This window comes from Macaca nemestrina, chromosome 14 (assembly GCF_043159975.1).
Source record: "Macaca nemestrina isolate mMacNem1 chromosome 14, mMacNem.hap1, whole genome shotgun sequence".
Lineage (NCBI taxonomy): Eukaryota > Metazoa > Chordata > Mammalia > Primates > Cercopithecidae > Macaca > Macaca nemestrina.
This window is the reverse complement of record NC_092138.1, coordinates 35,232,640-35,245,181: the sequence shown is the minus strand read 5'-3', so window position 1 is coordinate 35,245,181 and position 12,542 is coordinate 35,232,640. Positions and strand designations below refer to the sequence as shown.

Below are 12,542 nucleotides of genomic sequence, written 5' to 3'. Positions count from 1 at the left end.
TTCCTCAGGCCGCGCGGGCGTCACCACGCCGCGCCGCGTGGGTCGGGACGGGGAGGGCCGGCGCGCGCGCTCTGGAGACTCCTGCCGTCCCCCTAGCTGTATCCTGAAGCTCAGCCTAATCCTCGCCCGCGGCTGCCGGGCTGCGTCGGCACTTCTGCTCGCTGGCCCCGCACTTGCTCCTCTCCCTAGCAAGCTCCAGGGTTTTGCCGGGAGGACCTGGGCAACCGCCTGAGACTCCGAGGCAAGTGGGGCGAGTCCAGGGATAACGCAGCAGCAAGGCGACTGGGCCCATGGAACACGCCCTGGCCTGGCCAAATTGGACCTCCCTTCCGGATTGGCGGGGTCTCGGTGGGGGCGGGCCGGATGCCGGGGAGCTGGAGTCACGTGACGCCCTGCGCGGATTCCCACTCTGGGCTGCTGGCCTACTGTGACTGTAGAGGGCGGTAGGGGCTTTTACCGTGTGAGCGCCTTTAATGCCGGGGTCTGCAGTGAGAGCTGGTGATGAAGCTCCTGCCCGTATAGAGCTTACATCCCTAAGGGAGCGTTTATTTAGTCAGTAAATAAACCACTCACCATAAAAGTATTAAGTTCTGTCTTCTGCCTTTCAGGAGTTCTAAATATGTGTCTGAAATCGGTTTCCATTCGTCTGAGCCTCTACCAGCCATAACTTTAGATAGGAGGAGGCTCTCTCTTTCGTGCTGCAAAAGGCTTGGACTTAGTTTTAGAACTGGAAGGGACTGGTGATAGCTTAGGTTCATATTTAGCTTTTGGACTCCAGGTATCACCTTAACTGTAACTTTCGACGGATTGACCCAGTGGTAACGTCTGAATAGAAGGAGGGTTGAGGGGATGTGGTGTGGAATGGGGAAGGAGGAGTCTGAAATAGAAGAAAGATTTGCTTCTCGTTGTCTACCTTTTTTGTTACAGTTTGAATTTTTACATATGTTTGTATTACTTTTTCAATTAAAGAGCCAGGTTTAAAAACTGAACCCACATTAAAAAGTAGCAACATAGGCGGGGTGCGGCGGCTCACGCCTGTAATCCTAGCATTTTGGTAGGCTGAGGCGGGCAGATCACTTGAGGTAAGCAGTTCGAGACCAGCCTGGCCAACATGGTGAAACCCCGTCTTACTGAAAATACAAAAATTAGCTGGGTGTGGTGGCAGGTGCCTGTAATCCCAGTTACTCGGGAGGCTAAGTCAGGAGAATCGCTTGAACCTGGGAGGCGGAGGTTGCAGTGAGCCAAGATCCCGCCACTGCACTCCAGCCTGGGCATCAGAGTGAGACTGTCTCAAAAAAAAAAAAAAGTAGCAACATAAACAGAAAAAAAGGAAACAGAGGAACTTAATTCATATTAGATATAGCATTGTAGCTGGTATTCATAACAAAATATGTAACTTTCTGTAATTTTTCTTGTTTTTTTTTTCTTTTTTTCTTTCTTTTTTTTTTTTTTTGAGATGGAGTCTCACTCTGTCGCCCAGGCTGGAGTGCAGTGGCACGATCTCGGCTCACTGCAAGCTCCGCCTCCCGGGTTCACGCCATTCTCCTGCCTCAGCCTCCTGAGTAGCTGGTAACTTTCTGTAATTTTTCTAAACATTCACCACATTCCCTAGAAGGTGGTTATAGAACCCTGGATTCCTCAAATGAAGGTTGAAACTGCCTCACCACTCACCAGCCTGTTGTGATCAGATTGTCTCCTTGGCGTCTACCCTCCCACAGTCCAGCACAGCAGCCTGGAACACAGTAAGCATAGTAAGCTGGCAATATTTGTCAGACAAACCGTGGATGAAACCCTGATCCAGCTGAGCTACATCATTAGACAAAGAGGCCCAGAGAGGTTTCTTAACTTGCCAATTTAAAATTGTAGAATAACAAAGTTGCATCATACTTTCATCTTAGATTCAGTTATGCACTTGGCAGAAAGAGAGAGGAAATGAAAATGTTCTAGTGCAACAATTCTGCTGGCAGTGTTACTGAATGTTTATCCCAGCTGTCTCTCAGAGAGTCTTTGTTCTCATGTGTCTCTCAAGTCTGTCATACTGTGCTCATGGGCAATTTAAGGAACTTCTAAGCAATTTTTATTGCACTTAATTTTAATCTTGCTGACTTTAGAAGCTAATTCCTCTGCCACACTCCTGTGTAGCACTTAAGATTCACGAAATAATTTCAGATGCTTGTCTTGATTTAATTCACAGTAAACATTCAAGGTGGGTGACATTGGTGTGACGTTGTTATTCTCACTTTAAGTGAGGAAACATGACAAGTGTGGTAGATATGCCTGAAGTCACATGGTTGAAAAGAACTGATATTCTTTCTACAGATCCAGTGTGATTTCTTTTTTTCTTTTTTCTTTTTTTTTTTTTTTTTAGTTGGAGTTGCACTCTTGTTGCCCAGGTTGATGTGCAGTGGTGCCATCTCAGCTCACTGCAACCTCCACCTCCTGGTTCAAGCAATTCTACCTCAGCCTCCAGAGTAGTTGGGATTACAGGCATGCACCACCATGCCCAGCTAATTTTGTATTTTTAGTAGAGTCGGGGTTTCTCTGTGTTGGTCAGGCTGCTCTGGAACTCCTGACCTCAGGTAATCCACCCACCTTGGCCTCCCAGAGTGCTGGGATTACAGGCATGAGCCACCGCACCCAGGCTCCAGTGTGATTTTTTTAAAATGTAAGGTTTGGCTGGGCACGGTGGCTCACACCTGTAATCCCAAAACTTTGGGAGGTCAAGGCAGGCAGATCACGAGGTCGGGAGTTCGAGACCAGCCTGGCCAATATGATGAAACCCTGTCTGTCTTCTAAAAAAAAAAAAAATACAAAAATTAGCCGGACATAGTGGCATTCACCTGTCGTCCCAGCTACTCCGGAAGCTGAGGCAGGAGAATTGCTTGAACCCGGGAGGCGGAGGTTGCAGTGAGCCGAGATCCCGCCACTGCACTCCAGCCTAGGTGACAGAGTGAGACTTTGTCTCAGGAAAAAAAAAAAAAAAAATTAAGGCTTATGGCAGCCCTGCATCAAGTAAGTCTATTAGTGCCGTTTTTCCAACAGCGTATGCTCTTTAGGCTGAACTAAATTGTGGTAATTGCTCTGGACAGTGAGAGGGAGAGGGGAAAAACCTCTAGGTCTTTCTCCCTGGTGGGGAGAAAAGGAAATAGCTGACTCTCCAAAACCCCATACTTGAGAGTTCCCCCATTGTGACAAAAATGTTATTGGCTGAATTTTTCAACTTTCTTTTTCTTTTTTTTTTTGAGACAGAGCATTGCTTTGTCACCCAGGCTAGAGTGCAGTGGTGCAATCTTGGCTCACTGCAACCTCTGCCTCCCGGGTTCAAGTGATTCTCGTACCTCAGCCTCCTGAGTAGCTGGGACCAGGTGCCCCACCATGCCTGGCTAGTTTTTGTATTTTTAGTAGAGATGGGGTTTCATCATGTGCCAGGCTAGTCTCCCAACTCCTAGCCTCAAATGATCGACCAGCTTCGGACTCCTAAAGTGCTGGGATAACAGGTGTGAACCACCGTGCCCGGCTTCAACTTTCAAATACCATATTTTAACTTCATTTTGTACAATATACTAACAGTTCCCATGCCTTAGGTCTTTCTTCTCCTCCTTTTTCTACCAGCTTCCCCCACCACTCTAGTCAAAATTTTTGGACTCTGTTCTAAGATTAAGCTTACGATAAAAGTTAATAGGGGACTGGGCAGTGTAATCATGCCTGTAATCTCAGCACTTTCGGAGGCTGAGGTAGGCAGATCACTTGAGCCCAGGAGTTTGAGACCAGCCTGGGCCACACAGTGCAACCCTGTCTCTACAAAAAATTAGCTGGCACTGTGGCATACATACTGTGGTCCCAGCCCTTCAGGCGGCTAAGGCAGGAGAATTGCTTGAGCACAGGAGGCAGAGGTAGCAGTAAGCCAAGATCGTGCTATTGCACTCCCACCTGACTGACAGGAACGATATCCTGTCTCAAAAAAAAAAGAAGTTATTAGGTGCATGTTTTCATCTATGAAACTTATAAACTTTTTAAATTACAAGAACTAATGTTGGTAAGAGTACACATAAGAAACAGGGATACATTTATACAGTCTTGATGGAAGTGTAATTTGGTCCTTTTTTTTTTAATCCAGGGTTTGTGGTAACCCTGTGTTGAGCAAGTCTGTTGGCACCATTTTTTCTAATAGTATATGCTCACTTCATGGTTCTGTATCACATTTTGGTAATTCTTTCAATATTTGAAACTTTTTCATTATTAGTATATGTGTTGTGATGATTTGTGATCAGTGGTCTTTGATGTAACTATTGTAATTATTTTGTGGTGTCATGTACCACATCTATGTAGGATGGAGAACTTAAGCGATAAATGTTGTGTGTGTTCTGACTGTTCCATCAACAGGCAGTTCCTCTGTCTCTCTCCCTTGCTTTGGGCTTCCCTATCCCCTGAGATGCAACAATATTGAAATTAGGCCTGTTAGTAACCCAACAGTAGCCTCTAAGTGTTCAAGTGAAAGGAAGAATCCCATCTCTCACTTTAAGTGAAAAGCTAGAAATGGTTAAACTAAGTGAGGAAGGCATGTTGAAAGCAAAGCTAGGCCAAAAGCTAGGCCGCTTGTACCCATTAGCCAAGTTATGAATGTAAAGGAAAAAAAATTCTTAAAGGAAATTAAAAGTGCCACTCTGGAGAACATAGGAATGATAAAGCAAAACAGCCTTGTTGCTGACCTGGAGAAAGTTTTAATGGTCTAGATAGAAGATAAAGCAAGCCACAACATTCTCTTAAACCAGACGCAGTGCCTCATGCCTGTAATCCCAGCACTGTGGGAGGCTGAGACAGGAGGATCACTTGAGCCCAAGACTTTGAGACCAGCCTGGGCAATATAGCAAGACCCCATTTCTTTTTTAAAAAACAGTTTTAATTAGCTAGGTGTGGTGGTGTATACCTGTAGTCCTAGCTACTTGGGAGGCTGAGACAGGGGGATCACTTGAGCCCAGGAGTTCCACATTACGATGAGCTATGTGCGCCACTAGACTGGGTGACGGAGTGAGACCCTGTCTCTAAAATGAAGCAAAAACCAGTTTTTAAAAAGCATTCCCTTAAGCCAAAGCCTAGGCCTGAGCAACGCCCTAGCTCTCCTCCATTCTGTGAAGCCTATGAGAGGCAGAAGAAATATTTGAAGCTAGCAGAGGTTGGTTCATGAGGTTTACCAAAAGAAGCTGTGTCCATAACAAAAGTGCAAGGTGAAGTAGCAAGTGCTGATGTAGAAGCTACAGCAAGTTATCCAGAAGATCTAGCTAAGATCTTTGATAAAGGTGACTACATTAAACAACAGATCTTCAGTGTAGACGAAATAGCCATCTATTGGAATAAGATGTCATCTAGGACTTTCATGGTTACAGAGGAAAAGTCAATGTTTGGCTTCAAAACTTCAAAGGACAGGCTGACTCTCTTGTTAGTGGCTAATAATGCTGGTCTAAGCCAGTGCTCATTTACCATTCCTAGAATCCTAGGGCCCTTAAGAATTATGTCAAGTGTACCCTGTCTGTCCTCTGTAAATGGAACAGCAAAGCATGGATGTCAGCACATCCGTTTCCAGTGTCGTTTATTGAATATTTTAAGCTCTTGTTGAGAACTACTACTTGGAATGAAAGAGTCCTTTAAAATTTTTACTGTTCATGGACAGCACATCTAGCCATCCAAGAGTTCTGATGGAGACATACAAGGAGATTAATGCTGTTTCCTTGCCTGCTAATGCAGTATCCATTCTGTAGCCCATGGACCAAGGAGTAATTTTGACTTTTAAGTCTTATTATTTAAGAAATACATTTCATAAGGCTATGAAATGCAGCTGTACATAGTGAATCTGCTATACATAGTGATTCCTCTGATGAATCTGAGCAAAGTAAATCTAAAACCTTGTGGAAAGGGGCTGGGCGTGGTGGCTTATGCCTGTAATCCCAGCACTTTGGGAGGCCGAGGTGGGCGGATCACCTGAGGTCAGGAGTTCAAGACCAGCTTGGCCAACATGGTGAAACCCCGTCTCTACTTAGAAATACAAAAATTTGGCTGGGTATGGTGGCTCATACCTGTAATCCCAGCACTTTGGGAGGCCGAGGTGGGTGGATCACCTGAGGACAGGAGTCCAAGACCAGTCTGGCCAACATGGTGAAACCCTGTCTCTACTAAAAAATACAAAAATTAACCAGGTGTGGCTGGGCACAGTGGCTCACGCCTGTAATCCTAGCACTTTGGGAGGCCGAGGCGGGTGGATCACGAGGTCAGGTGATCGAGACCATCCTGGTTAACATGGTGAGACCCCATCTCGACTAAAAATACAGAAAGAATTAGCTGGGCGTGGTGGTGGGTGCCTGTAGTCCCAGCTACTTGGGAGGCTGAGGCAGGAGAATGGCATGAACCTGGGAGGTGGAGCTTGAAGCGAGCCGAGATCGCGCCACTGCCCTCCAGCCTGGGTGACAGAGCGAGACTCCATCTCAAAAAAAAAAAAAAAAAAAAAAAAAAAAAGCCAGGCATGGTTTCGGGCACCTGTAATCCCAGCTACTCGGGAGGCTGAGGCAGGAGAATTGCTTCAACCTGGGAGGCAGAGGTTGCAGTGAGCTGAGGTCGCGCCACTGCACTCCAGCCTGGGCAACAAGAATGAAACTCTATCTCATAAACAAAAATTAGCCGGGTGTGGTGGCACACACCTGTAGTCCCAGCTACTGTGGAGACTAAGGCACAAGGATCCCTTGAACCCAGCAGGTGGAAGTTGCAGTGAGCAAGATTGTACCACTGCACTCCAACCTGGGCAATAGAGTGAGACTCTGTCTCAAATAAATAAATAAATAAATAAATAAAATAAAACCTTCTGGAAAGGAGGTTTATATGCCAGTCTAGATGCCGTTAAGAACATTCATGATTAATGGAAGGAGGTCAAAATGTCAGTATTAACAGGAATTTGGAATGAGTTGCTTCTAATCCTTATGAGTGACTTTGAGGGGTTCAAGACTTCATGTAGGAAGTCGCTTCAGAAGTGATGGGAATAGCAAGTGAAAAAGAATTGAAACAGCCTGAAGATGTGACTGAATTGCTACAATCTCATGATAAAACTAATGGATGAGCAGTTGCTTCTTATTGATTAGCAAAGAAAGTGGTTTCTTGAGATGGAGTGTTCACCTAGTTAAGATGCTGTGAACATTGATGAAATGACAAAAGTTTTAGAATACTACATAAGCTTAGTTGATAAAGCAGTGACAGGGTTTGAGAGGATTGACTCCAATGTTGAAAGAATTTCTACTATGGTTTAAATGCTATCAAACACCATCACATGCTACAGAAAAATTATTCATGAAAGGAAAAGTTCATCAATGGGTCAAATTTTATTGTTTTCTTATTTTAAGAAATTGCAGTCGGGCACGGTGGCGCATGCCTGTAATCTCAGCACTTTGGGAGGCCAAGGCAGGCAGATCACGAGGTCAAGAGATCGACACCATCCTAGCCAACATGGTGAAACCCCGTCTCTACTAAAAATACAACAATTAGCCAGGCGTGGTGGCACCTGCCTGTAGTCCCAGCTACTTGGGAGGCTGAGGCAGGAGAATTGCTTGAACCTGCAAGGCGGAGGTTGCAGTGAGCCGAGATCACGCCACTGCACTCCAGCCTGGCGGCAGAGGAAGACTCATCTCAAAACAAAAACAAAAACAAAAACAAAAAACTTGCAACCTTCAGCAACCACCACCCTGATCAGTCAGCAGCCATCAACATGGGACAAGACCCTCCAGCAGCAAAGAGATTACTATTTGCTGGATGCTGTGAAGATCATGAGCATTTTGTTAGCAATAAAATGTATATATACATATACACACACACACACACACATTTTGAGATGGAGTCTCACTCTGTCACCCAGGCTGGAGTGCAGTGGTACGATCTCAGCTGACTGCAACCTCCACCTCCCAAGTTCAAGCGGTTCTCCTGCCTCAGTCTCCTGAGTAGCTGGGATTACAGGTATGTACCACCATGCCTGGCTAATTTTTGTATTTTTTGTAGAGATGGGGTTTCATCATATTGGCCAGGCTGGTCTCAAACTCCTGACCTCGTGATCTGCCCACCTCGGCCTCCCAAAATGCTGGGATTACAGGCATGAGCCACCGTGCCTGGCCAATGAGGCTCTTTTATACCACTTTTACTACACTTAAAGGATCATGTCTCAACTAGTGACTCTATCATCTTTACCGATTAACTGGACGTCCAGTGGTGCCCAAATTTTCAGGGACTAACATGGGCATGGGCAAAATCTTGCCTTGTTAAGGTTAATGGTATTGTAAATTGTTAACTATTGCATTTAGGTTGGGCATGGTGGCTCATCCCTGTAACCCCAGCACTTTGGGTGGCCAAGGCGGGCAGATCACTTGAGGCCCGGAGTTTGAGACCAGCCTGGTCAATATGGTGAAACCCCGTCTCTACTAAAAATACAAAAATTAGCCAGGCATGGTGGCGCGCACCTGTAGTCCCAGTTACTTGGGAGGCTGAGGTAGGAGAATTTCTTAAACCTGGGAGACGGCGGTTGCAGTGAGCCGAGATTGCACCACTGCACTCCAGCCTAAGTGACAGAGGGAGACTTTGTCTTAAAAAAAAAAAAAAAAGCGCCTCATTCAGTTTAAGTTTGCATGAAATATGATACATACTGTTACTACATTCAGGCCATATGAGTAAATTATACATCCTTCAAAATTATATTTATACTTTTTGTCTTTCATTTACTTATGACCATTTACTCAATGTTCTATTTTTAACATGTTGGCATTTTCTTTGTTTCATTATTCCAGTTATTAACGGTTGCATTTTCTGGAATCTCTTCTTATTAAACTTGGGCAAATATAGCATACATTTGAAAAGAACAGATCAAAAGAGAACTTCTGAAGGAAATTCCATCCAATCAAGCAAAGAACCATTCAGTGTGTCAATATTCAATCATCTCCCAAAACCTTTGTCTCCTGTCTCACAATGACACTGTCAGCTTCAAGAACAGGAAAACATCATCAGAGGCTTCTTCCTAGAGACTGCAACCCCATGCTTTCCTTCCAGCATTGCCCCAACCGCTCCAATTGGATGCTTTCCTTCCAGCATTGCCCCAACCGCTCCAATTGGGTCCTCCTTCTTCATAGGTTCACCTTTTCTTTGCTCTTTGTCTTAGTTTTGGTTCCCCCAGAAGCCAGATCCCAAGACATTAATACGTACACAAATAGTTTACTTGGGTAGTGGTCTCAGGAAATACGGGCAAGGGAAGTGAGACAAAGAGGGAAGGCAATCAATGAAAAGGGTGTGTTTTCAAGTGGGTTAGTACTATAGATAATGGACTTAATCCCTCTGGAGAATTTTGGGTACCAGTGTAAAATTCATGCCTCTTGAGTTATTCTACCAGAGTAGCAAAGGAGCTGAAGTATTTATACCCCAACTCCTATCAATCATTAGTTAAAGGCTGTACTTAAGGCATTACATCTCCTCAAACCTATGCTCACACATAGAGCTCCAGTCACCAGAGAAGGCCATTAAGCAAGATGGTCCAGCTGCTGGCACTTGGTAAGGCTCAGGAGATATGGGCAGGGCACCAACTATATCTACTACACTGCTATCTGAGATCCCAATCTAGTACACTAAGACCCATGACTAAAAGCCAGAGATTACAAAATAGGAAAGAAGATCAAAGCCTCTAGAGTCAGACTCATTGGTTTCAAAACCTGATTTCTTAATCTCTCTAAGCTTCAAAATTCCATAGAGGATTGTTACGGGGATTGAATAACGTAATCCATGTAAAAGTATCCAGTATTGTGACTAGCACATACTACATATTCCCAAAAATACTAGTTAATAATGTTAACACCTGATCCCCTCATGGAGACATAAAACTGAACAGGATCTACTTTGTTCTCTGTCCAGATTGCCTAGCAGGGACCCAGCAATTCCAGTTTTGCTACTGTCACAGCATTTACACTGGTGTCAGTGAGCAGAACTGATGAAATGACTGGGCTTCAGTTAAAGTAGTCATCAAGACATGGCCAGATGGAGCCTTGAATTATCATCAATGCAGAGTGGGTTGCTTCAAGCTGCATGGGGCTCTATGGAGTGCAGAAGAGTAGATGGATCTCCTAAAGAAGGAATAGGTTCTAGAGCAAGCCTACCTGGTGGTCCAACTTAGCCTCTTCACACTATTTTCCTAACCAGCCACTCAGACAGTCTTTAATTTTTTTTAATGTTTATGAGAAAAAGGGAGAAAAGAACTAGTACTTATCCTTCTCAATATCAAGTTCTAACACAGCAATATAACTGCTCTTTCAATAAGCAAAGTATTTTTGGAATTCCGTAGTTCAAATGAAATTACATGGTTCACATGCTCAAGGCATTTTTTTCCAAATGGTTTTCATTCCCAGTCAGTAAAGACCAGACTTTTGGAAAAACTCAAACTTTCATTAAAGTTCAGCCATGCAGGATATAAAAGCTGGGTGGATCCGCTTTGATTTTGCTTTGTTGCTAACCATTTCCGCTTAACTGACAGCAAGAACAGATTTTTGGAAGAGAATGCAAAGGGCATGAAGAGGCCTGTGACACCACATAAAAATTCTAACAAAAGAAAACTTAGAGAAGAAAATTTACCATATTTTCCAAACAGCAGAAAACACTAATTTTTCAATTTTAATATAGTATCTGAAATAAATATATAGCAAATGTATTTCAGTACAATTTGGTATTTTTTTAAATCACTGATCATGAAGACTACAGTTGAAATACCAAATTTTAAAAAACACTTAGCCACTAATAGTTATAGACCCCTAATGAAAATATTGCCTTCTCCTGGAAAACCAAACATCATATGTTCTCACTCATTAGTGGGAGATAAGCTATGGGGATGCAAAGGCATAAGAATGACACAATGGGCCGGGCGCGGTGGCTCAAGCCTGTAATTCCAGCACTTTGGGAGGCCGAGGCGGGCGGATCACAAGGTCGGGAGATCGAGACCATCCTGGCTAACATGGTGAAACCCCGTCTCTACTAAAAAATACAAAAAACTAGCCGGGCGTGTTGGCGGGCGCCTGTAGTCCCAGCTACTTGGGAAGCTGAGGCAGGAGAATGGTGTAAACTCGGGAGGCGGAGCTTGCAGTGAGCTGAGATCTGGCCACTGCACTCCAGCCTGGGCGACAGAGCGAGACTCCATCTCAAAAAAAAAAAAAAAAAAAAAAAAAAAAAAAAGAATGACACAATGGACTCTGGGGACTCAGAGGAAGGGTGGGAAGGGGGTGACGGATAAAAGACTACAAATTGGGTTCAGTGTCTACTGCTCGGCAGATGGGTGCACCAAAGTCTCACAGATCACCACTAAAGAACTTATGTAACCAAACATCACCTGTTTCCCCAAAACCTATGGAAATCAAAAATTAAAAAATAAAAATATAGGAAAGTGCTTTGTACATGTCAAAAAAAAATGTTGCCTTTCTTAATAAAAATAAACGCTTCTCCCAAATGTTCACTGGAAGGAGAATCTCCACATGGGGAAGAATAGCTAGATCTTATATCCCGCTAATTTTGTCTTCCCTTGGCCTGTGGGGGAAGACGCTATTCCCCTCTTTACTATTGGTCTAAGACCAGACAGTGGACTGGTTTGATCCCAGGAACACTCCCTAATAAACTTCCTTCACCCCAATCTCTGTCCAGACTGTGCTTCACTGAGAACCCAATTTGTGGCAGTTACCCATGGCCAAGGTACATACACCTTAACACTTCAACTCCTCAAGTCTAGACCCAGAAGAGTAAGAACAAGAAAAAAAGCAACTTATTGACTGTGTGTGGAAGTGGCTTTGTTCAATTGATTGGTGGTGTTAATGATCCCTTCTTTACAGGAGGAAGTTAGCCTCTCTCTTTTGAGGTTTCTACGTGATAACCATATTGGAAAATAACCCAATAGGTACAATATCCATAAAATTGTGGGTTGTGGGGGCATTTTGTTATACACTATCTTAGAGTCCAAATCAGTTAATAGAAAAGGGAGAGTGACAATATTATTGCATAGAAACAAAAGAAGTACTGATACATCTCACTTTGTAAAAAAAGAAACACATTTCAGAAAAAGTTAGCTATGAATCATATTTTTATCTTAAATTTTATTTTAAAGTTAGTAATGAAATGCACCATCTAAAGATTTTTAGGACATAGTTTTTGCAGAGAAAAACTTACAAATTTACATTATTACCTTCCAATTTGTTATTTTGTGAAACTAAAAATGCTAAAAAAAATTTTTATCTTTTTCTTTACCAAAAGAGTTTCCCACTCCTCAAAATTTATTTTTATCATCTAAAATGATAAATGATTAAAATTTTTTTATCATTTAAAAGTGATAAATACTCTATTTTAAATCACTGAGATGATTTATAATAAAGTATTATTGAAAATCTAAATACCACAGCAAAACACTTAATATAAAATTACATTAAACTCTAATCAGTTTCTTTTGGCCCAATATTTTTAGATAAAGAAATTACTTCAAGTTGCATATGCTATAAATATTC

General features: G+C 43.2%; 1 long non-coding RNA gene across 8 annotated transcripts in view; it reads left to right on the top strand.

Annotated features, from left to right (window-relative positions):
* The first annotated feature begins 51 nt into the window (after nucleotides 1–51).
* Nucleotides 52–12,542, top strand: part of LOC105491853 (uncharacterized) — a 177,329-nt gene continuing 164,838 nt past the window's right edge. For 3 of the 8 annotated variants that reach the window (XR_011612979.1, XR_011612978.1, XR_011612977.1), the window contains exon 1: nucleotides 54–241. This is a non-coding gene — a long non-coding RNA (uncharacterized lncRNA). Of the gene's footprint in view, nucleotides 242–12,542 lie in introns of all 8 variants that reach the window. The other 5 variants (XR_011612983.1, XR_011612981.1, XR_011612982.1 and 2 more) reach the window with 4 other exon arrangements.